This window comes from Haliotis rubra, unplaced genomic scaffold, assembly GCF_003918875.1.
Source record: "Haliotis rubra isolate DU_JTF1 unplaced genomic scaffold, ASM391887v1 Scf1, whole genome shotgun sequence".
Classification (NCBI taxonomy): domain Eukaryota; kingdom Metazoa; phylum Mollusca; class Gastropoda; order Lepetellida; family Haliotidae; genus Haliotis; species Haliotis rubra.
In genome coordinates, this window is record NW_025764891.1 from 4181960 (window position 1) to 4202624 (window position 20665).

A 20665-nucleotide genomic window follows, 5' to 3' on the forward strand; every position below is an offset into this window, starting at 1 on the left:
GTGTACAGGCTATTTCTAAAACTTGTTGACAAGCTCCTGACAGCAATACCGTTTTTGTGGTACTATTGATATTGCTGCTGCCACCAGAGCTGATAACATGATTATTTTATGGCCTCTGCTGCCACCAGTGACAACCTGCCATGGCGTAGGCGGCTTCTGCAGACAAACATGCGTTAGTTCTCAAACAATTGACTGTTATGTTTTCAATCATGTGATGACGGTTTTAATGTAGAAAACTGTGACTGCAGATAAATTATTTGTTTTGTTTATCGATTTGAAATTCTATTTCATTTCAACTACCATGTATAATTATAAGGAGAAAACTTTGTCTGCAATCACAAAACCAATCTGAATCTTTTGGGGTAACAAAGTATCCCTCACACATGTCACTACAATTGGTGTCTGAGGAAGACTTTTAAGAGTCTTGTCAAGGTTGATTCACTCTTGAGGCAGAGTGGCAGGGTAGCTAGTCTGTCATACAGGCCCTGAAGCAAATATATCCAGGAAAGACCATGAAAGTCTAGAAAATGTGGCAAGTCTAGATTTCCACGGCTGAAAATGAAGACGTCTCATGGCTCCTTTTCATTATATTTTATTGTTTTTACTATGAGCTTTTTTTTTCTGTAAAACATGTTCATTTCAGAGATTTCCACAGCTTCAGACTGAAAATGAAGAAAGTCTCAGGGCTCCTTTTCAATATATTTTATTGTTTTTACTATGAGGTTGTTGTTTTTTGTAAAATATGTTCATTTCAGAGACTAGTTGTTAGTCTAGAGGGTAGCATCAGTGTCATGCACTGGAAACAAGCTATTCACTCTCCAGATGCAGATTCTGTCTAGCACTTGTGTGGAGAGGATGTTTAATACACAGGAGGAAAGAGGCTCCTTACATCTCCATGTTCGAAATACGCATTAAGTTGGAAAGCACACATTAAATCTCCAACTCTTCATCATCGGCTTCTTAAAATGTGGGGTAGCCTAGTGGTTAAAGCGTTGGCTCGTCAAGCCGAAGACCCGGGTTGGAATCCCCACATGGGTACATTGTGTGAACATTGTACATTGAGTAAAACCAAACTCAGTCAGTCTGTCTTAAAATGTGGGGCGTACGACACTTTATAAACAAAACAAAGAGAAGTGGTTATGTTTCTAGTTACATGGATTCAGTTAAAACTCTTTAGTTTTTGTAAGTGAATTCTTTTGATCAATTCTTTATATGGAATCAGATGCAAGCAAATTGGCAGCTTGTCAAATCTCATTCGCGTCATTGAAATACACCACTCTGATGCAAAGAACATTGTCATTTCTGAAAGAATATTAAATTTTCACACTTGGCAGTTTAAGTATTGAAAGTTTAGTCAAAATGGAGGAGTACACTAACACCTTGCCTCTGACCTATTTGAGTGGCATTTTAGAGGCTAGAAGTACAAAATAGACAAACCTTATGGACAACTTCTTTATTACAAGGGTTCGACGTTTCGATACAGATTCTTGTGCTTGACAATGGTACACCCTCGTAGTATAGAAGTTGTTATCCATAAATTTGTCTATTTTGATCATGTCTCTGTGATGAAAATATTTTATGCAAAAAGACCCCAGTCATTATATTATCTATACCAGAGACTTTCTCATGTTAAAAACTGCAGTAACCTATGCTTGCAAGACATTATAGACTTGCAAGAGCTGTGTTTGATATATTTGTTTCAAGGTTAGTATGGCAGATTAACAGTAAAACAGCTGTTATGTTGTCTTATTAACATGTTATAAATAGGAACCCAGAGACTTTCTTCATTTTCAGAAACTGATGTAATCTATACTTGCAAAAAAAATATAAATTGTGTGCTCTGTGTTTGATATGATTGTTTTAGGATTTGCATGACAGATTCACTAAGGGGGAGAGACTCGTAAAGATCTGGGTTAGAATTGATCTTTTAGTATCCCATGCTTGTCTTAAGAAGCGACTAATGGGATCGGGTGGTCAGGCTCGCTGACTTGCTTACACATGTCATTATATCCCAATTGTGTAATTCGAAGCTCATGCTGTTGATCATTGGATTGTCTGGTCCAGACTCGATTATTTACAAACTGCTGCAATATAGCTTGGATATTGCTGAGTGTGGCATAAAACTAAACACACTCACTCACTAAGGGGCAGAGTTTCCCTTCAAAACCAAGAAAGAAGCAAGTATCTCCTTTCTGAGTTAATAAGAAGCACAGCACAGAATGTGATAATTATTCTTGTGTATGAATAAACCCAGTTATTGTTAAACACATAACATAACAAACAATGTATAATAACACAGTGTCGTCATTAGAATAGGCTAATGATGATATCGCATTACTTATATACCACGGTAAACTGGGGAAATACAGTCTCATAATGACTAGTTACATTACACTGTGGTGTTTAATGACAATGTTGCTGTATGGTAATAACAGCCTAGTTTGATGCGTGACCTGCCTAGATTAACAGGGACGTTAAGGTTTGCCTTGATGCATCACAGATTGATTAGAGAAGACAAGACAATTATAGTCCTCATTGAAAACATATTCATTAGTTGAAAACATGTCGGGGCATCTCAAGAGCTGGTTGTGGAATGAAATTGATTTTTGTCAGGGAAGTCGTCCTGAATTGACCTTATCTTCCAACATGTGGACTTAACGGTTGCATCAGTGGCATCACACATTTCGGAGTTTATTGCGGCTTCAAACATCAACATGGCAATGGTGACCTATCAACCCAAGTCTTGGTAATAATATAGTGGCAGTGCTTGACAAATATAAGTTGTGTACAGTGTCATTTCCCAGTAATAGATGTCATGTTGTCATTGATTTGTAGAACTATTGGATTCTCAAACTCTTTATTTAACAGATGCAAGAATTAATCCTTTACATTTGTTCAGTATGCATAATTTGAATTCCTTTTTCCATTTTGTATGATGTTGATATTTTTTAGTTATAAGGAACAATTACCTGCAAGACTGGTGCATTGATGAGTGATAGTGACTCTTAGTTGAGTGTAAGTCCTACAAATATATATATATTGTTTCAGGTCTTGAGTATTTATAAGAGACAATTAGTTGCCAAACTGCTGTAGTGGCAAGTGATGCTCACTCACTCACTTATACTTAAAAGGTCTCCAAAATATAGACTCACTCACTCACTGTCTCTCTCACTCCTGAATATTTCATGTCTTCATCACAAGCTAATCTGTCCCACTCAGTAAGTCATTCTGTTGCTAATATTGCTGTACAACATGGTGGTATTAATGTGCATGTATAGAACACCATTGTCTGTGTCACTTACAAGTTGATTTATTGCTCGGTTCATGAATATTGGATAATGATTCAGTTACTCTTTCAGACGAAATAATAGCAGTGTGAATACTTGATAGGACTCACCCTGGAAGGTGCACAGACACAGGCACTCATTAATACACAGACACAGACACACTCAAACACAGATGCTCTCTCTCTCTCTCCCCTCTCTCTCCCCCACTCTTTCCTTTCTCCCCCTCTCTCTCTCACATACACTCAAACCAATGTGTGTAGACACACTTATACACACACACACAAATGTAAAACACATAAACACAGACATACAGAGACACAGACACATGCGTACGCATGCACACACACACACACACACAAACATGTACATGCATGCATACACATACAGAGTATCTGATTGTTGCACTCAGTGTCTCTACAAAAACAATACTACCTGTCAAGGTAGTTAATCATTTAAACTTACATGATCAAAAAGTATTTTTATGAAAAGGTTACTGCATTTGTAATTTCCTCAATCCTTAGCTGAAATTAGGAGGATTAGGTCTGTGATTCTGTATTCATAACCCTATCATGTTCTCTTGGCATGTGTCATGGTAGTGCCCTCTTTGGAGATGATTGACAGGTCAAACTGAGCCTATCCCACACGGTCAGAGATAAATTTATATTTGTTTGTGATAACAAAAGCAGGTTGTTTTCATAACAAAGACCATTTATATCTCAACAATAGAGTTCTTATCATGAGTGTCATCTTGAATAAAACATTGTCATATTTAACATGTAAGTGAAATAAATATTATCCTTACAAAAATGAATAATTTGAAGCCTTGTTTCCTGAATTAAGGACGGTAATTGTGTTCCAGAATTTACCAGAAGGACTGAAAAATTTCCCATTTTTATTTAACTCCATTCCACTTGACAGCTTGGCTCCAGTTTTCTTAAACCTCTGTGAGAGCTAGTTCAATGAAGTATATACAAATACGCTCCAATTTGTCAAATATAAAAAATAATGGTTTTAAGTTGATAGGGGATTTCCCAGTTTGCCTCAAGGTGTTGAGGACGGTTGTCAGACAGGACAAGCCACACATGCTCATTGCTATGGATTGTAGTGAAAGAGAGGACTATGCATGTAGCAAGTGAGTCATCGATGCTTTCATTCACAAGGTTCGATAACGTGGTACTGCAGTCCTCCAACACTGAAGCCCCGGCCCGGAGTAGATCAATACTTGGACTGTTTAACATATTCCGTCATAATCAGTAGAATCACAGTGAGGCTCGGGACACAGACACACTCCAAGATGGCTTTCGGAACACACGCTATGCCGGCAAGGTAATTGTAAAAATACACCAGCATCACTAGCTCTTATTCTTTTTAGCAGGTCGGCCAAGAGGAGAATTCTGACAGTAGTGCTCCATTGTGAAATGACAAGGGGTCAGGTCAATTTCCCTTTGTCATCTGCTGTCAACCTTATAATATATCCTTGTGTGTACTGTTACTATGTTATAATGCCTAATTGCCAAACCAGCCTAATTGTAATGCCAAATCTTGGCTCCTAGCCAAGGATCTGTGTGGAAGTCTGCCATGGTTAAACCATTGTGGCAGAACTGCCTCAGAATTTTAGTTATTTGGAAAATGAATTTTTCTTAAATTGACAGTGCAACTTGAAGCATGCATCAAATAAATCATGCTGTAAATACTGTAAAAAATGATGTGTCACATTAGATGTCATTTTCTGTATTGTGCATAAAATATGGGTAATATGGCTGATCTTTGTATCGAGAAGGTTCTAGACTGTTGTGTCAGGGGGTGGCTAAATTATATCTTATTCATGAAATATTGATTGCAAATGCATACCTCTGTTTATCCTAGGATTTCTGTTTGCTGACAAGGCTACTCTGGGTATTGAGTGATCTGTCCACACTGAATCAGTTACTAAAGGCACCAGAATATACATGTATTTCAACATTATCATTTTCCTGAAATGAAATTTCACTTTTGCATCATACTTTTACTGAAAAACTATTTCTCCAGATAAATTGTTTGTGATTTAGTTTTGACTGGTAGGAAACGTCAACCGTGACTAATTTCAAATCAAAAGGCAGAGATTAGTTCCATGTTCTGCATCCAGGAAATATTTGCACATTCATTTGTGTTTTAATTTTATCAAATTTCAATTATTGGTGGAACTCAAGAGTCTCTTTATCATCCAAAATCAAATAATTTCTCTCAACTTTTTCAGTTTGCAAACAGTAATACCCTGTGTATTGAGTGTAAGAAGAACAGCTGACAAGCTTCAGTAGCAGAGAGAGTAGTCATTAGTATTATGCATGGTAACCGATGATGTCACAATGGTCCGCAAAGCATTGTGATGCAATTCATTGTAGCAATATCTCCATAGAGACATCTGATTTGACCTAGTCTGTCATACAGACCCAGGAACAAATATACAGCTAATGCAAGTCAGGACTATGTAGCAAGTCTAGATACCACAGTTTCAGGAAATGAACAAACTCTCTGTGCTCCTTTAAATTATATTTTATAAAGGTAATTTAGAAACTGTGTTTTCTATGAAATATGTTCATTTCAGAGACAAGATGTTAGTCTAGATCTCACCCCAAGTTAGCAGGTTTGGGTTAAACTAAATACCGGTCTGTGTTGGTAATTCAGCAAGATAGATAGATAGATAGTGAGATAGATAGATAGATAGATATATAGATAGATAGATAGACAGACAGATATCTTCCTCATAATGCTGCCATAAATTCTAAAAGATATAAGGAAATTATAGTTTCTTCGATCCGGCTTGGGTAATAATAGAATTTGATACCTATCGGCAGTTCTATTATAGCCAGTGTAATATTTATCCAATTTCATGGTTGTATTGATTTATCTCACGACAATCACCTTTCACGGTTGTTTGAAGCATGTACACAACCAGGAGATGGAGGCATATGGTGGAAGCATGTGCATGATAGTGGTTTCAAGGTCAGGTGTACTGCTGCCACCTTAACATGGTGGGGTAGCCTTGTAGTTAAAGTGTTTGCTCATCACACTGAAGGCCTGGGTTCAATTCCCCACAAGGGTCCAATGAGTGAAGCCCATTTCTGGTGTCCCCCGCCATGATGTTGCTGGAAACTTGCTAAAATCGGCAAAAAAACATACTCACTCACTCACTCACTCACTCACTCACTCACTCACTCACTCACTCACTCACTCACTCACTCACTCACTCACTCACTCACTCACTCACTCACTCACTCACTCACTCACTCACTCACTCACTCACTCACTCACTCACTCACTCACTCACTCACTCACTCATAATCGGAGCTGTTTCTGTCTTGTTGCCCTATCCTCTTGTATAGGTGGAATATAGCTGAGTGCGGCGTATAACAACATGCACTATTGCCCAGACAAAGATCCATTTTGTGCTGAAACAGATACAATATGGAATTTATTATTCCATTTTTGACATGAATGGGGCATTGTTTAATGTTTCATCAAGCATTAATAATGCATCATATTTATTGCAGCTTTTAATGTGTCATTATACCCAATTTCATCTCAACATATTTATTGCAAGTTCAAGGTAGGGTCACAGGTATTAACATTACTGAGGGAAGGTCCAGTTAATGTTTGGTTGCTTGGACATTTGTACACCAAACATATTAGAGGACGCAAGGTGCATTGACACGGATATCAATAGCAATGTTAATATCATTAATGACAATTGTGGCAATAATGTCAATATAACAAATGTTAACAAATACTGACATTGATAACAATGGTGACAATTGTGTTATGACAAATATTTACAACTGTCATTGTCACAATGGCTAAAATGTCATTGATGACAATGGTGACAGTAATATGAATGATGCACATTATAACACTATTTGACAATGAGAACAATGGCAACCATGAAAATTGCTAACAATCTGAAAAGTGTAACAATGATAAAAATATTAACAGCCAATACTGAGTGCATTGATAACTATTTAAGGTTGTTTACATTTGATGAGAGAAACAATGATGATGATATTCTAAAAAAATGCTGAGTACATTGACAGTCATATAAACATTGTTTAAAATGTGACAAGAATAAGAATGATCTGTAAAATACGATGTTTAGAAATTCAATACTTTCCCAGACATTACAATGTCACGATGACACTGACAAATAAGGTTATATTTAAACAACGACAATAAGGCCATGTCACTTCAATTATAATAATGTTAATTTATGGTCAGGAATAAAATGATGACTAAACATTATTTTTATCATCAAGATGCACATATATGGATGCTTGTAATCAAAACATGACAAGGTCATCATGACCCAGTGCTGCTGGTATGACAATTAAAATTCTGGGTTGTCCAATCTCATCACTTCAACATATCTACACTACAAACAACAACTGCTCTTCAGTGACACACTCCTGTCTAGGTTATCTGCCCTGCTGGCTCACAAAGTAAAAACTCTATGTTAGAATTAGCCACAAAAACGTCTCTGATTGAAGCCTTCAGCTGTTGGCAGGGTAAGCTCCTCCAGATTGCTAAACCCAATCTTCACATTCTGTCGAACTTCAACATGTTTTCCTTTTCCTCTTGTGAGACAAGAAAAAATCAAAGATTAAAGTCTTTGACTGATTGCTCAGTTGAATGCAGAATGTTTTGTAACCAAGTTAAAAAGACCAATGAGTGAAAGGATAAACTCAATTTACCAGCTGCTGCAAATGGGATCGAAATTCACATCTTGAATTTTTGGGTTAATTTGTATTTAAACTTTATTAGTTCAGTTCAGAATTATTAGGAAATTACTATTTTATCGTCTTAGAATTCTTTTTATCAGTTGGTACTTCAGTTCCAATAGATTCTGGAATGTGAAGTTTTATCCAATGCAAATATGTCAGGTCTTTTTCTTATGCTTCTGTTCATGTAGTTTCAGTTAACCCATATTTATGATAGATCTTGACAGGTCATCTGAAGTGTGATCAAAATGGGGATTGTGATTCAAATGGATGTGACACTTGGGCTGTCTGTTAGGTAGATAAGGAAATGTTTTAATGTGGCCGAAGGTGTTTCTTATTTGACAGTGCCTTCATACAGATTAACTACTTGAGTGGGCTGGGTAGGAGGTTTCTCTTGTTTATTATAGAGTCTGGGTGGTCCTGTTGTCTAAGGTGTTTCAACTATGCAGAGTCTGTGTCCCATTGGGTTGTGGGTTCGAATCTCGGTTCACCCTAATCATGTTTCTAAGTATGTTGGTACCATATCCATTGGTTTCATGAAAGTAGTGAACGTCCGTGATGAGCATTGCATCAGGCTTCACATCCGTATTCACCTGACACGCCATGGTATAAGTGGAACACTGTTCAAGTGGGCGTTAAAACCAACTCACTCACTTACTTTAGATTTGGATGCATAATCCAACAAACGATTTAATCACTATTTTGATAACAATCTACAGCAAACATGATTACCACAGACAGGCTTCAGTGCTGTTACTATAGTGATTCTCACGTTTCCTTGTAAGTCAATATTTTCTTCTTCCTGCAACAACACAATACTTCAAAGGCACTACAGCTTGTTTAGCTTGACCTGAGCTACTCTACATATGGATGACCCGGGAGGTCAAATGGCACAAACGGCAGGTCGAGTTAACTTCATTAAATAGGGGCGCAAAGAATGTTATTAATGAAGCTCGAATCGGAAACAATAAACCATCTGAAGCTTCTTTTTTATAGAAAGTTAGGACATTGCTGACGATTTCTCGACACTGAGGTGTCAAACGGCGACCTTGCCTCGGCTGTTCGGACATGTTGACAGTCAATGCACCCCTTCACAATAATAGACCCAACCAGTTTTGACATGGTCACGCAATGCATTAGTATTCACTTGATCAGGTCAAGCTGAACGAGCTGTAACATCTGCAGAAAAATGCCACAGGTGACGAATCTGTCTTTGAAACATCTACACGGAAAATATGTCCGTTCACTCACTCACTCACTCACTCACTCACTCACTCACACTCACTCACTCACTCACTCACTCACTCACTCACTCACTCACTCACTCACTCACTCACTCACTGTAATCATTTCAGAAGATTAATCTATGACTCCTCTCTAAGACAAATTATTCTGCACAGAAAAGTATCAAAGGTGTTTTTGAACAAATTATTACACAGTTTTGTTTCCACAGTACCGAACAAATCAAATTAGTTTTGCAAGTCTGAATATGAAGCATCATTATATCTATTGATTTTGTAGGTTAAAAGAGTACATAGCTGTCAACAGTAGTGACATATGGCTTTTTGATGGCTCAGGATTGAGTCACAACATCAGGTACAAAGACTCCACTAATCACGCTGTTGTTAGCTGCTAGGTAACTAGTCTAAACACTGAAATCTATAATACTTATATCCTTAACATAGCCCCTCTAGTTTACAGACGTACTTATCAAACGTTATTAGATCTCTTAATACGTATCTCACAGAGCCCTCTCAGTTAAACAATATGGTGCAAGTAAACAGTTGTCTTCAAATGGTAATATATATTTTCTTTTCAAGAGCAACTTAATATTGGGTTGTAACAAGAATCAGATACTTAGGTGATAATAAATCAGTATTAAGATGTATCAGATGTTAAGGTATAATGTCATAAATCATTAAGATTATGCATCTTCAAGTCTGACATTTAAGTGAATGAGTCAGGTCAGTTAAATAGAGTTGTCATCAGATTTCCAGCCATTACACTTGTCATCTAAAACTGGCTTCCAAAGGAGATATTCTGAGGTGAGAACAAGCAGTATCTCAATGGAGTTAACCCTGCAATGAAATTGCATCACAGTGCTTTGCAGACTATTGTGATGTCCTAGGTTACCATGACATCACAATTGTATGACATCACGGCTGTATCCTCTGCCTGTGTCAGGTGGGAAAACCTCACTTCTTAACTGCTTTTCAGTTGGTATATGATTGTTGTAAGTTGTCAAGATAACAGTAAAGTAGGAAGAGTTATGTTTCGTTGTTTTAAATGTGATGGTCATTTGTATATGTTTTACATGTACTTGTTTCGTGTATGCCATTCATGTAGTTTTTTCGCTGATTTACCTCCACCTGCAGATCACGTGTCATAGGCCATAACTGCTGTACATGTATTTTAATTGTTTATGCCATATGTTACCATGACATAATATTGAAATAAGTTATCAAGTTGACCTGTGCATTCATTTATCGAGTTCAATATTTCCTTTTCGCTGATTCAGCACAAAACGTAAAATTAACAGAAGATTTTTTGAGCAAATATGAACACAAAGTACAGACATGGTTTTCAACTGTTCTCATGTGTGCTAAAATATTGGCGTTATTTTTCTGATTTTTGTGTACATTTATAAAAATAGCAATACTGCTTTCAAATAACTACACTGAAATATAGAGATTCCTTATAAATGAGAAAGACAGTCCTTAATCTGAGATATACATTTCATAAAAATAATCTTGAATATTAAAACATTCATGTAAAGAAGTTTAGATTAATAAAGATTACAGCATTAGTGAAGATATCAAACAAGAAAAACTATGTTTCCTTAAAAGGGTAACCAAGTACATTTCCAGCTGCATGATGTAACAGCTGATTAGGTGCTTGCCCTCACTGGAAGCACTGTTTTGCTTATCCTGGAAATATCTTTTCAGAGACAAGCAATAAACTTTGGTTTCATAATGAAAAAAGAGGTATTTTATCATGCTCCATTAGCAACTGTATACAACATATGTTTGTTATCAATTATCTGTCAGAGTTATACCCAGTGCGATATTGATGAGATTCCAGCATAGAATATAACATGTGATATTGACTACTTGGAGTATAATTTAAATGATACTGACAACATTGTTGCACAGTGTATAAAATATATGTGTTATTGGCAGGAAGGACATGCAATACCGGTTCTTCCTGTTTGTCTGAAATTGTTGTCAGCATTCTGCGTCTCAGGTTTCAAGCTCACTACATTGTGTGGCTGGTGTAGTTGTCGATTATTGCTGAGGCGAGAGAGTAATTACATTTCATCTAATTACTTTTAAATAGTGGAACAATTTTATTGTATCTTGATAGAATTGATTGAATCTGAGACACATCTGCCTGGTAGCAGAATGACAAATGCTGTGAGATATGTCTGCCTTTGTTAATTAAAGTGAGAGGTACAGTGTGACATGTTCATGACTTATTCATTGTCTTGGTAAACCAGCCTTCACCTTTTCCTTTTTCACCTGCAATTAGGCTTGATAATTTAATTGACCTTTGTATTGACTTTTAGATGACTTTCATGATCACCTTATTCTCAGTGGTCCTTGCATAATTTTCCTTCTTTTTTGGCTGATACTCAATATTTATTATTCTTTGGGGTTAATGTGCTCAGTTTCATATTGTATTTCTATAAATACATATAAAGTTGTAATTTCTGAACAACTCTGTTGTTTTCTGGGCCTATCACCTGTTCCTTAATATTGCTGAATGGAAATTCTATGTCTTTGATAACAAAATCTCTATTTAAGGGGTTACTTTATTACCTGTAATACATATCATAAATTCAGGTTAACAGTAGGTGGTCAGACACAACAGTGCTGTGTTTTTTTTACATGTCTGAGATGTTGTGTATGGCCTCAGGTGCCAGGAGTCACTAGTTGTTGGATGTGATCTTATTCATCCAAGAATTCATCCAGTAATCCATCAGAATATTATTTTTGATCTGTCCAATGCCCATGCATGTGGGTTTTATGACAGGAATAAACTTGCACCTATTTTCTTTACAATTTATTTGGTGACAGATGACATTACTAATCCCGACTAAGAGGCGACTTTAACGGGATCGGGTGGTCAGGCTCGCTGGCTTGGTTGACACATGTCATCGGTTCCCAATTGCGCAGATTGATGCTCATGCTGTTGATCACTGGATTGTCTGGTCCAGACTCGATTATTTACAGGCCGCCGCCATATAGCTGGAATATTGCTGAGTGTGGCTTAAAACTTAACTCACTCACTCACTCACTAATCCCGGCCACTGGATGACTTAACTGAGATCTTGGTTAGGTTTTTTTTTCTTCTTTTTCCCATGTTGTTAAAGGCAATTAGAGGAACAGGTGATCAGACCTGTCTGACATTGTATCCCGATTTCTAAGATCATGCTCATGATGTCAGTCACTAGGTTTTCCAGTCCATGCTGGATTATTTACAGATTGATGTCATATAGCAGGTATATTACTGGGTGCAATGTTAAACAACAACCAAACAAACATACCGTATTCACTCTGATAAGATGGATCAAACCAAAATTGGATATATGCGCCTTCTGCTTTCTGTAATAAGCACAAGAAGATGTGGACTGTCATGAAAATTTCAGTCTTATACGTTAGCAATACTACAGATTGAAGTCAGGGCACTTATTGGAGCAGAGCACTTAATATGACAAATATGGTAATTAAAATAGGAATAAATACCGCTTACAATGTGTGAATCAGTGTGACACATAAGTATGTGATAATGGACTGTTAGCATATCTCTTTATGTCGGTGAAGATCATGATGTTACGGCTGTTATCATAATGACTATGTGATACAAAGCAGGGAAGCTGATGAGCCATCTCAAATATTAGCATTATCATATCTCCACATAATATCAACCTCACAGATGAACACTGCTCACAATCACCATCTCAGTAAGGTGAGAAAGTCTACTCATAAAATGTCAGTTTTATGCCTTACACATGTAAGTGATTATTGGTTTACATTCATAGTACACCTGCCCTTGATATGATAATATTGTTGCTGTATATGGTGTCGTCCAATCCCCTGATGGAGCCTTTGTGAGGATGTGTGTGACTACTATGACCAACAGTATGAACGGGACACAGTTTTACCCAACTGCAAATATTTTGTACATGCAAGTACAGACTGAGAGGGCTGGTTCTAAACTCAAAGTACAGAGTGTCATTGGTTTTACTTGAGAAACATCCCATCTGTGATAGACTTCAAACGCCTGTGCATCTAGACAAGTTCAGGGTGAAAAGTGAGTTTAGTTTTACGCCGCCTTTAACAATATTCCAGCAATATCACGGCGGGGAACACCAGAAATGTCGGGATAAATAGTGTAAGTAAGAGAGTTTCGTTTTACACTGAACTCAGCAACCCTCCAGCTATATGGCAGTGGTATGTGAATAATCGAGTCTGGACCAGACAATCCAGTGATCAACAGCATGAGCATCGATCTACACAATTGGGATATGATGACATGTGTCAACCACGTCAGCGGTCTGAGCACCCGATCCCATTAGTCGGCTCTTATGGCAAGCATGGGTTGTTTAAGATCAGTTCTAACCCGGATCTTCACGGGTCTCGGGGTGAATAGTAAAACAAGTTGCCAGCCTGTCACCATTACTGAGATGTACTGAAGTAAATCCCTCACTCACACATTTGGTGTCTTCATCATTACCATGGTTATTAAGGCCAGACCTGGTTGATTACTTGTTTTATAGGTTTTTGTCCCATAATACCAAAGGCAAGAAGGCAAGTTTCTTTCATAACTTCACTTTTTGAAATTCAAAAAGATGTGACATTTTTTATTTATTTTTTTAAAAGTGCTATTCTTCATATTAACTGTGGACCTGTCAAAATTTGGATAGAAATTGCAAGATACGATTATTTGACATGACAGATTTATTTATTTACGTTTTGTTAAAATGGTTAAGACATCACAGTATAATTTGTAGAACAGGCAAATGATTTGGTCTGTCCTAAATATAGTACTAGTCTTTGTTAATTTGGTAGTCTGTCGTTCAGACCCTGAAACAAACATATCCAAGAAAGCCCAAGCAAGTCTAGATTATGTGGCAAGTCTAGATTTCTGAAAATGAAGAAAGTCTCATAGCTCGTTTTCATTATATTATATTTTTTTTATTATGGACTGTTTTTTTCTGTAAAATATGTTCATTTCAGAAACTGGTTGTTAGTCTATGAATTTTCAAGTAGTGGATTTGTTAAATGATAAAATAAAAAAAAAAAAGAGTAAGAGAATCGCTGTGTTGGATCAGCTGGAAGGCAAAGGGGAGGTAATTCTGCAAATGGTACATCATTTGTTGTGTAGAGAATTATTATGAACCGTTTTGTTGATTACATGAAAATTTATTTCCTTTTAAACAAACATGTTTTCAAAATGCAGTTTTATTGTCTATGCTTCGACCCAAGTATTTGAGAAATGTCTTTGATAGGCACATTGTTGACACAGAGTTAAACACTGTTAAGGAAACCTGCTGTTTTCCGTTATTCTAGTGAACGTTTTTGTGGAATGTGGGTGGGGCTGAAACTGAGATGGGTGGAAGGGAAGGAGGAGAATTCTTTTACTCTGCTTGAAACAATCTTAATGGGGAGTAGGATCATATTTGTACAGTGCACAAACACATAACAGCTTATTAAATGCCTTCAAACAGATTAAAGTGATTTTTGTTTGCTTATTTTGTTTCACAATTATTTTCAAGTGTCAGAAGAATTTCAGGATTCTAGATTTCAGTAATAGATTAGTAGGGGAAGCTTTATGTTGCTTTCTCCAATACAACCGCAGAGGATACTAGAATGGCCTTCTCTCCTTCCATCTGGCAAATAAAATAAATAAACTTGCTTCATTGTCATAACACGTAAATGCATTTCCCACTCGGCTACCACACTGCCCAAACAATGGCACACATTTCTGCAACATCCTCAGTCAATAGAAATTGTATTCTCAGGCCAAATGTTTTTGTAAAATTTGGTTTGTGAACATGCTGAGTCCCCAAAACTGAAAAGTGAACAAATGGACTAGAACTGAGTGAAATGTCAAAACAATATCAACTCATATATTGTTGCTTTAAAGATATAATCAGAATATAACTTTTTATTGAAATACCTGCCACAACCTGTATTCCCCACCTACTTAAATAGTATGGAAAATTCTTGAAATTGGAAAAATTTCAAAGTTTTATTTTCTTTTGACAAACTGAACTGAATTTTTGTTTTAGTCCAAATATGCCAGGCTGCATTTCAGATTGTTCCTCAATATCAAATGTTGTGTACTTTTAAGACCTTTGGGTTTTTTTTCCTTTTTTGACCTCCATACTTTTTGTGTCCTTCAAATGGAGTGACAGTCTAAGTCAAAAACAAATGATGTATTACAAGGACATACATATTTAACACAGAATATGTGTGTTTTGACATTATTCTAGATAACAACACAACAGTGTATAATACAAATGACAGTATATCCTCTATAACTGTGTTTGTGTAACGAGGTTCAAAGGCCAAAGAGTTATTACTTATCTGTGTATGACTGCATGGGGCATGTAAGTAGCAAGCCTCCGCAGCCATCACGCTGACATACATGTCACAAGTACACATGAGTGCAGTGAGTATGGCAGGCCTGTTTTACATCTGTCCATTTCTTCTTTCTTCTTCTAACCAGGATTGCAAGAAATGAAGTTTGTGCATCAAGGGGGACAACTCTTGCTTTCTTATGTTTGATTTGTTGCCAAGACATATCTGTTAGACAGGGTGACTCCTTGGTATTGGATAGCATGTCTGTGGAAGGTTAGTGGTTTGATGCAAAAAAGATCAGCGAAGATTGGAATAATTCCAAAAGAAGGTATCCTGCCTAGCATTTGTTTGCATTAATGGCATAAAACAAGGTCGGCTGGCTGTTGGTACAATGTGTCCAAGTGGGTTATCCATATTGAAATGGGGCATGGTACCTCAGTGAGCTAGATACATAAAACAGGTATCATCATGTAATAGTGTTACAAACAGCCACATGCATGCATGCACATATAGCACAACATATGTATAGCAACCTTTCAAGTGTATGTTATATATGGATAACAACTGTATTAAATATACACAACTGTATTTAATATACCATGGATAACAAGCATGGGATAACAACTGTATTAAATATACATGGGATAACAACTGTATTAAATATACTTGTGTGGGGATAATGTGGGATAACAACTGTATTAAATATACTTGTGTGGGATAACAACTGTATTAAATATACTTGCATGGGATAACAACTGTATTAAATATAATTGTGTGGGATAACAACTGTATTAAATATACTTGTGTGGGATAACAACTGTATTAAATATACTTGCATGGGATAACAACTGTATTAAATATAATTGCATGGGATAACAACTGTAGTAAATTTACTTGCATGGGATAACAACTGTATTAAATATAATTGCATGGGATAACAACTGTATTAAATTTACTTGCATGGGATAACAACTGTATTAAATATACTTGTGTAAATTATTCAACTTTTCTCAATTGCATGATGTGATTTTAAAGTAAAATCTTCACAAGTAGATATTAGTTTACGATACTTATTTTTGAAGGAAAAACCCAACAGTTACCCAACAGTTTAATTTGGATAAAAGGTATTACAGGATTTGGATTATAAAATGATAAATGACAATAATAAATCAAAACATTAAAATATATTTGATAATATAAGGTTTTGTTGTTTAATCATCACATTTGATATCTTAACAGCCTGAACATATAAAATATTTCATCTATCATTTCATGACAATGGTTTATTGATGTCAAATATTTGAACAAAGTGTTCAGTTACATATTACAGACCCCCACTATATGTTCCACTGCTTGTAACCCTCTTGGAGGACGAGGCAAGCTGCACTTGACACAATGCAAGTGTAAGAAAATATCACTCTAACATTCATGGAATGTCCATCTGGCATTTCAAGTGTAGCCATATGCAATTACCGTAGTTTATGTGTTATGGGCCCTCAGATTGAATTGCTTCCTAGTTATTAGTTATTAAGTTACTGGTCGTCATGATATGGCTGAAATGTTGCCGATGTGACGTACATTTTTAACTAACTGACTCACTCACTATTAAATTACTGATATAAGCTGACAAGATACTGTGTGTTATTGTTTTACCGTTAGACTGCTTGCTATGACTACTGTTGTACAGAAGCTCAGTTTATAACACGGCAGTTACCATTAGATTTGAAGACAGAACAAGTAGCATATTCCAGTTCCAGCATTACATGCTTTTATGTATAACTGTATATATTTGATGAATATTTCACCATGATATTGCAGATTAGCAGGTTATTGATTCACGTTATCAGTCCTTTTGTAGTCGAATATGTGGTTAATAAAAATGACATACATTCTGTTGCTGACTATTGGGTCATAATAAAGGTGCTTCTGTCAATTTAAAAATATAGATATATATTTATTTATTTTAATGACATGGACATATTACATATGAAAGAATTAAATATCTCTCCTGCTTGATGTATGTGTTTTGTGAGTTGATGTTTCTCACACTTTAGTCAGCAGTGTCAACTTGTCACAGCATCCTGTACATAATCATATCTGGGTTAGGTCAGCTGGTGGTGGATAGCATGATCAACTTTCCACACAATTAGGGCATGATGACATTCAGTCAGCCAAATCAGAAACTTACCACTCAATTCTTGTTTTAATTGGTTAATGCCACTCTCAGCAATAATCCAGCTATATGATGGCATCTTGTAAATAATGGAGTATGGACCAGATTTGGGGATTTGTAATATTAGGTGAGGTAAAATTGGGTTTAACGTCGTACTTGAGAATATTTCACTCATATGACGACGTGCATGCGTGTGTTTGTGTATGTGGGCTGCTTGTACTAGCCCAGACTGAAGCTGGTTTTATAGTGCTAGCCCACTGAGATACAATGCCGCAGTGAAGCATGAATACCCCACTCAGACACATTATACTGACTCAAGCTGACCAGTCCTTGTTGTACCCATATATGCCGAGCGCCATGCAGGGACCAACAAGTACCATATTTTAACGTCTTTTGGTATGACACGGTCGGAGATCGAACCCGCGACCTTCCGCTCTCTGGGCGGACGCTTCTAACCACTACACCACGGAGGCGGTCTGTAATATTATGATAATGATAGTAATACTCCCTGCCACTTAGGTTCGATGATCTACACGTTTCAAAGTCACTGAGCCTGACCACCTCATTCATTTGGTTGCTTTTTAGGATCAGGATAGTGACAGGAGACGCAGAATGGTTCATAATTGTGCTTATTGTCCAAGACAGAACTTGGCTGTAAGTTACCCTGAAACTGAGTTAAGACAGTTCTGCTTTTCCGTTTGAAATCTTTGTGAAATAATCTGTGCAAAGTTACTCCCTTTTATCATTTCAGGATCCTTAAATTGTTGGTTCAAATCCTGGTTTAACCCATGAAGATCTGGGTTAGGATTGATCTTCAGTAACCCATGCTTGTCGTAAAAGGTGATTAACGGGATCGGGTGGTCAGACTCGCTGACTTGGTTGACACATGTCATCGTATCCCAATTGTATAGATCGATACTCATGCTGTTGATCACTGGATTGTCAGGTCCAGACTCGATCATTTACAGACCGCCGCCATATAGCTGAAATATTGCTGAGTGTGGCGTAAAACTAAACTCACTCATTCAAATCCTGGTTTGCTCAGTTGAGTATCACTGAAGAGGTAACTACCTTAGACCAGCATTGCTTTCTGCTCACAGTAAGCTGACATGCTGTGTGATACAAGTGGAAACTGTTTAAAGTTGTATTAAACCCACTTCACTCACCATTTACCTCAGTAGGAAGCTGTTTGGTTACTTTACATAGGGATATCTGTGTATAAAGTATTCATCTTAATAGTAGATATTACTTAAATGATTGATTCTGACAATTGTTTGGTATTGTTGATCAAGGAGTGCTCCATCTATGGTATAATACTCTTACTGTACAGCAGCATAGCCCCAAGCATGTGGTATACGGTAGTTATTGACCTAGTTACTCTTTGTTGTTAGATAACCTGTGAGTTCTCTGCATCTATTTTTTTATAATGAGACTCCTGTGACAACATCCCCTCTTTATAAGGAAGAATACTGGATACTCTGGCACAAACAGGGGCTAATTATTTGCAAACATCTGGTGAGAGCCCTATTATACCGGTTTTAACCTGGCCACTGAATTACAGAGGGAGTTCATGTCAGATGTAAATGAAATCAAACAGGACAATATTTGTACAGATGACCCTAGACGCAAAGGAGACACTTCTTACTACAAGGGAAGTTGTTCATGGAGATGGCTGAACCTTATTTATCACTTTGTAGTAGAGGTGAATATTTGAAGTTTGACAGAGAAATGAATCTTCATGTTTGTGATTTTTATCGTGTTCTGTAGGGAAGAATTTTCATGAATATACCTTTTCTAGGTAAATGAATAATTTTGTTTTGTATAAGTAGCATTTTCTTATTTTCCTGAAACATGTTTTATCAAGTGATGTTATGAGTGAGTGAGTAAGTGAATATGGTTTTATGCTGCTTTTGGATGTATAAGTGAATGCTTAAGCCACTAGGTAGCCAAAACACCCCTGATATGATTATGGTTTTTTTTATCATTGCAATATTACCTTTCTGAAAAATGGATGCTTCTGTCTTGATGTGTATGGTGGTGAGTGAATATTGTTTTAAGCTAACCATAGAAATGCAGCCTGATCAGCTTAACCAGTTATTGGCTGGCTAGGTTGTGATCCAGGGCCCCGTTTCACAAAGCAATCGTAGCGTTACGACTGTCGTAACTCTATGTTAAAGTATGGGAGTTACGATCACTACAATCGCTTTGTGAAATGGGTCCCATGCCATTAGGAATATGATGACAATCAGTCAACCAAAACGTACACTTTTTAACCTACTCTTTTCCTCATTAGTTGTTTGTGTTCCTGACAAGCAGACAAGTATAGGGAGATTTGAAACATGGACTGACCTTTGATGATGATGATGATGATGATAACGATGATACTGACAATGATTAGGATAACCATGTTGATGATTGATTGATGATGATGATGATGATGATTCCTTCAATTTTAGCATTGATGATGATGATGACGGTGATAATGATGATTCTGACAATGATTGGGATGACCATTATGATCATTGCTTCAATGATAGCATCAAGGATGATGATGACAATGATGATGATGATAACAATGATTCCAACAATGATGTGAATGACCATGTCAATGATCGATTAATGATGATGATGATGATGATGATGATGACGATGACTCCAATATTATAACATCAATGATGAGGATGATGAATAATATTATTATGTTATGTTATGTTGCCCGGAGGTGCTCCACCTTGCAATACCTCCATTCATCCACCACAACCCACCCCACTCATGTAACTTGATCAGGATGTGGTAGACAATGATTCAGTTATTTTTCAATTTTGAATCAAGCAAAATAATGTGAAGTACACACCTGTGTCACTGCAGGTG

The 20665-nt window shown here is 36.8% G+C and overlaps 1 protein-coding gene across 2 annotated transcripts in view; it reads left to right on the top strand.

Moving 5' to 3' along the window:
- Positions 1-20665, top strand: part of LOC124272751 (tripartite motif-containing protein 2-like) — a 66201-nt gene that overhangs the window by 15925 nt on the left and 29611 nt on the right. Inside the window, exon 1 of one of the 2 annotated variants that reach the window (XM_046708061.1) lies at positions 4541-4613. The exons of the other annotated variant lie outside the window; for it this stretch is intronic. The gene's annotated coding sequence lies outside the window, so the exon portion shown is untranslated. Of the gene's footprint in view, positions 1-4540; positions 4614-20665 lie in introns of those variants that run through there. 2 annotated transcript variants of the gene reach the window in all.